Raw genomic sequence first — 6,000 nt, forward strand, 5'->3', positions numbered from 1 at the left:
ACGAGTGCCGTTTCCCCGATAGATGGAAAAGGCAGAAATTGGTGTTGTTGCCGAAGCCCGGGAAGCCGCCAGGCGACCCATCGGCGTACAGACCAATCTGCCTGATCGACACGACTGGCAAATTGCTGGAGAGGATCATCCTCAACAGGCTAACCCCATACGCAGAAGGTACGGACGGCTTGTCAAGCAACCAGTTTGGCTTTCGGAAGGGTAAGTCCACAGTGGACGCTATCAACTCAGTGATAAAGACTGCCGAGATAGCGATCCAACGAAAAAGGCGAGGCATTCGATACTGTGCGTTAGTGACACTTGACGTGAAGAACGCATTCAACAGCGCAAGCTGGGATGCTATCGCGCTCTCGTTACACCGGCTTAGCCTACCGGTGGGTCTGTACCGGATCCTGGAAAGTTACTTCCAGAACCGCGTACTGCTATACGATACCGATGCCGGTCAGAAAAGGGTTCCGATTACCGCCGGAGTCCCACAGGGCTCGATCCTAGGCCCGGTGCTATGGAACCTCATGTATGACGAGGTTCTGAGACTGAAGTTCCCTCCTGGGGTCAAGATCGTCGGCTTTACCGACGACGTAACTTTGGAGGTTTATGGGGAGTCAATCTCTGAGGTAGAACTAACTGCAGAACACGCGATGAACACGGTGGAAGAATGGATGAGCGCAAGAGGCCTGGAGCTCGCTCAGCATAAGACGGAGGTAGTTATCGTTAACAACCGCAAGTCGGCACAACATGCAGTCATCCATGTGGGAGAAGTCGCGATCACCTCACAGCGGAGTCTGAAGTCTCTCGGAGTCATTATAGACGACAAGCTGACCTTCGGCAGTCACGTCGACTATACATGCAAGAGAGCGTCGACTGCTATTGCGGCACTATCGAGGATGATGTCCAACAGATCAAAGGTGTGCGCCAGTAAACGTAGGTTACTGGCAGGCGTTGCCGTATGTATCCTCAGGTACGGCGGCCCGTCATGGGCAAGAGCACTGAGAGTAACCAGTTACCTACGGAAATTGGAGAGCACCTACCGCGTGATGTGCCTCAGAGTGATATCTGCCTACCGCATGGTATCACACGATGCATCCTGCGTGATAGCGAGCATGATGCCAGTCGGGCTGGTCATTCGGGAAGATGAGGAGTGTTTCGAGCTACGTGGAAATAGAGGAACCCGCGAGCGCACCAGGGTGACCTCGGTCGCTAGATGGCAGCGTGAGTGGGATAACTCCTCGAAAGGTAGGTTGACCCACCGGCTGATACCTAACATATCGAGCTGGGTGGGCAGACTCCATGGGGAAGTTCACTTCCACCTGACACAATTCCTGTCAGGCCATGGCTGCTTCCGACGGTACCTCCATAGGTTCGGGCACGCGGAGGTCCCAGGCTGCCCTGACTGCCCAGGTGTAGACGAAACTGCCGAACACATACTGTTCGTATGTTCTCGTTTCGACATCGAAAGAAAAGCAATGCTTGAAGTCTGTGGCTGGGACACAACCCCTGATACCCTTATTCAGCGGATGTGTCAATCGGTGGAGAAGTGGAACGCAGTCTCGGCTGCTACCATCCAGATTGCCTGTAGGCTACAGGTAATCTGGCGAACCGAGCAACAGAAGATGGGCACGGCTAACTAGTGATTGGTTAGCTGGAGCGAAAAAGGCCAAGCGCAAAAAAGGGAGTGAATGGTCTGTTCATGCCGAGGCAGGTTTGGCGCAGCGACTGGCAACCGCGTAAGGGGTAAACCCAGCCACCCCGAAGCAAGACAGAAGAGTGAGTGTATAGGCGTATAAGTGGACTGCCTCATGCCAAGACGGGAGGGTCGTAGCGTAGTATGTTGGGACTTAGCTATCGATGCCTCATGGCGTGGCAGAGGAGTGAAAGGGTGAGCATCCAAGTCAGTCTCACACGGCATGTTAAGGGTGAGCACAAAAGTCAGCCTCACATGGTATGGTAGAGGCTAGCACAAAAGTAAGCCTAGCAAGGAATGAAAAAGGCTAGCACACAAGTCAGCCTCGCAAGGAACGAAAAAGGTGAGCACAAAAGTAAGGCTCATGTGGAGTGTTAGAGAGTGAATCAAGGTGTGACAGAGAGAGCACCCAAGCAAGCGTCATACAGGACGTATGAATACGCGAGCGAGAGTGAATGAGTAAATCAAGTATAGCCATCCCCCCAGAAGTAATACCGAGAGGTAGTCGCTGGGGGGAACAATGGCGGAACCCTATAGAGTTTAGTCGGTATTAAGGGCTGCGTCACCATTAGAGACTGACACACCCCCAGTATACCCCGTGTGGTAGCTTGGCATCTACTAATAGCACGTGTACTGGGCTAGTACGTAAATGTATTCTCCATTGAAAAAAATGCTGTTGATAGATAGTGAGACTCCCGGAAGGTCTTACACGCGGCAGCCTTTTTCGCGTACATGTCTGAGTACTCTTTGTCCCACCATGAGTTGGGAAATGGTCCGCGATAGTTCGCGTCTGGTACGAGTTTAGTCTGAGCTTGAATCGCGGTATCGAGAATCAAGTCAGCCAGCAACCCGTACTCTTCCTCCGGAGAAAACTCTTGTGTGGACTCGATTTTGCCGGATATACTTTCAATCGATATTTCGTGTGCGATGTTCAGAATGGTCATATTTAAGCTGTCGCAAAGCTCGTGGAGCGAGGCTGATCGATTATCAATATGAAGACAAGCCCATACCGTACCGTGGGAGTTAAATCACCTTCAACTAGCATCAGTGCGTTCCACAACGTCGCAAAATCGTAGGTGGCGAACTGTCAGGGGAAGACATTTTTGCACGGGCCTTTTGCCCAATGCACGTTAATAGGAGAACCATGAAAGGGGAACGTTGAATAACAGCGCTATTTATCTTGGATAACGCTATCTAAGTAGCTCACGAAGAAAACACTGCTACTACTCTGCTGGTCGACTAATGGTTAACACACATACAAAAGAAGTAAAAAGTCTTGAACTTGAAGGGACGGAGAATGCACAACATAACATTGAACACGGATTAGCACTATTCTTTGTCGCTATTCACTGCGTGGACTGAAAAGAATAAACTAAACAAGAAACTTTTGTCTCACCCAAGCGTTCGAAAACGAATGAGTGTGCAACTTTTGTCGAGATTTGAAAGTCACTCACTTGACGAATTCATTTTTCGCCGAGATCTCAGTAAAAGCTACAATATTCCTGAGGGGATGAAACTGGACATTGTCGACATTCATCTTTGAAAAAATCGGAATAGAAATCACGACTCTTTGAAATATTTTCTCTTTTCGTATGAATGAATTGCTAGAGTAGGTTTTTTTTTATTTTGTCCTCAAAAACACATGCTACTAAGCCATTAATCACTACTTGCTTTGTTTGGCGCACATCATGAAATCATTGGAATTTTTAAAGCATTATTTTAAAAAATCCGTCCAGCTCTCAAATTATATTATACGATACTCAAGTTATTACACTCCTACATGCTTAGAAAATTAATTTTAAATTTTCGTCTGTTTTCCATAATACTGTTTCAAATCAATAGATTGTAATGTGTTCGCATGTGCCGTATCTTGAGTTGGATGTTGATTATAAAATAGAAATAAAATTTCTAGTTTTTAACTAAACAAATTTAATTGGCTTTTAGAACTTTGGAATACTTGCCTAAGGTATGCTTGAGTTTTTTTATTTATTATCGTTGCATAACTTCTCTTCATATAAAGTTCGAAATGAAAGTTTATTTGTACCGTGAAACAAAAAGTCTACGGCCAACTTTCAACACAAATCGTTATCAACGAACGTGAGATAAAACTGGCGTCAGCGAGATTAGCGACGGTGCACTGTATCAATTCCAACTATAACCTAAAAGGCTTACAACTAACTTTTATCTGTGACGCATCCATCGCATTCATCATATCCGCTGAAAACATATTCAACCGTAATTGCCCAGTGTAATGTAAATATAAACTTTGACATTTTTTTTCTCATCCCAGCAGCCTTGAAGTGGATTGGCAAAGCGTAAAAATTGCTAGTAAAAGACGGTACATACTAATTAATGTTACAGAAAGTAGGCATCGGCCACAAAAACAAGCAAAGCTTTCACCCACGTCAGTTTTCCGTGCAGTTTTTTTCCGCCTTGCAATTGATATTATCACAGTCCTCTACTAGCGTGAGCAGACTCTCGCACCAACACCAGCGAACCACGTGCTTTCTGGATGCTAGAAGCGTTGCCATCTGATCGACTCATCTAGAAATGTTCACATGCCTCCTAACAAAAAGGTTATTAATAAAACACAAATTGTAACACAAACCCCGGTCTTCAGTAAAGAGCGGTTCAAAAAAATTGTCGTAAGGAGCAGGGATGGGTGCATTTTCCACAATTTTTGCAGAAAATACTGATTGTGCACCTGTAAAGGGTAAAGTAATAGAACAAGGATAATAAATTACGATAGTTTTGAGGTAATCCTCAACTGACAGGTTTCATCGAATATTTTCTTACTAAACTACCATATTTCACTTGAAAAGCATACTGGTAACCCTGGACGCCAGCGAGAGCAGCAGTGACTCGCTCTCCAACTAAGGGGACCACATGGTCCTCGCTCTGTTGGTATTGCTGATAGCTACTCATGCTGCTACTTTCGTGCGCTGGTTGGCCTTCTGTGCACGCGGGTAGTGGTTGTGAGAGGAAAAATTCAATAGATTTCCACGAGAAAAAAAAAGTAACATCCTGAAGGCATTCTCTTTCTTACAGGGCTACATCGCTTTTTTGTGTGTACATATCTCCTTCTCATAAAAGGATGCCAGCCTCACTATGAAGTTACGTTACATGAAAAATTAATTAGAGATGTAATTCCAGGCCATAAAAGTTGCAATCAGCCATCTAAAGGCATTGTTTTTGTGCTTTTCGTTTCAACAGCGAAGGTATCCTGTTTCATTCGATTTCCTGTCTGCTTTGTTGATTAAAACACACTCACATTATCCATTATGTATTGTGTGTTGCACTTCAAGCTGGTTCGATCAGTCGACCAATTGATTTTCCACCTTCCACTTTGTTCGCATTTGGCACTGATTTCGTAACATGATCACCTTATTCACATTTTCTCCAACCAGCGCCGTGATTCTGCAAAATCCTTGAAAATCTTCGACCGTGGATTTTGCCAATTTTTTTTTTTGCATGCCAAACCAACACGCTCTCACCTTTCGCGATTAGATAATTGGATTAGGGAAATTTGCTTGAGGGAAACTATTACATCTTACAATTTGCAACACCACTTTCAAAGCAAATAAAACTCCTTTTCCGATAGTAAAATAAACAGATTTTCTTACTTTCACGAACAGGAATTTCCGGAAACTGCGTACACAAAGAGCACACAACACACTAAACTCCGACGGTTGCTTGCGCCTGGCACGGATTCGTTCCTCCTTTTTTTCCAGACACTAAAAAGCTGAGCACTACGTGATGGCACCGAAAGTTTAACGACTTTTACGACGACGCCACGGCGGTTGCGAAAAACTTCCTGCCAGTCACACTAAACGCATAAAAAGAATGATAAGGAAAAACGATCAACTTTTCTTCCCACAAACAGCTCTTTTCTTTTTATTTCTCTCTTCAGCGTAATCACTTCAGCTCTGCCGTCCGTTCCACACTGCTGTCACTCACTCACTGGTGAGTTTTCCATGTTTTCCACTCGTTATCTGAATGTACCAATCGCCCATCAAGGAGCGGAAACGGGAGAAGATTCTTTCGCTGGCATGCTGCTGCTGCTGCTGCTGTGCTGTGCTGTCGTGGATAGCAAAATTTACACAAAACCAAGCAGGCACTGGTGTGTACTCAGCCAGAGTGTTCTCTTTTGCTCTCTGAACGGACCGATGGACGGACGGACAAACGAGTGCGGAGATCGTCGCCATGCTGCAGCTAGGGGTGGATTCTCCTTGCGCTACTTGATAGCAGCAGTCGGCCGGTACAGATAGTATTTGCACGATATGGTGCGAAATCGGTAGCTTTTTAACCTA

General features: G+C 45.6%; 1 protein-coding gene across 4 annotated transcripts in view; it reads right to left on the reverse strand.

Moving 5' to 3' along the window:
* The window catches only part of LOC131688948 (protein GDAP2 homolog), a 338,851-nt gene extending 333,163 nt beyond the window's left edge, over positions 1–5,688 (reverse strand). For 2 of the 4 annotated variants that reach the window (XM_058973598.1, XM_058973595.1), the window contains exon 1: positions 5,314–5,688. The gene's annotated coding sequence lies outside the window, so the exon portion shown is untranslated. The remainder of the gene's footprint in view (positions 1–5,313) is intronic. The other 2 variants (XM_058973599.1, XM_058973600.1) reach the window with 2 other exon arrangements.
* Positions 5,689–6,000: the final 312 nt, after the last annotated feature.

Source organism: Topomyia yanbarensis, chromosome 3, assembly GCF_030247195.1.
Source record: "Topomyia yanbarensis strain Yona2022 chromosome 3, ASM3024719v1, whole genome shotgun sequence".
NCBI classification, from domain to species: Eukaryota; Metazoa; Arthropoda; class Insecta; order Diptera; family Culicidae; genus Topomyia; species Topomyia yanbarensis.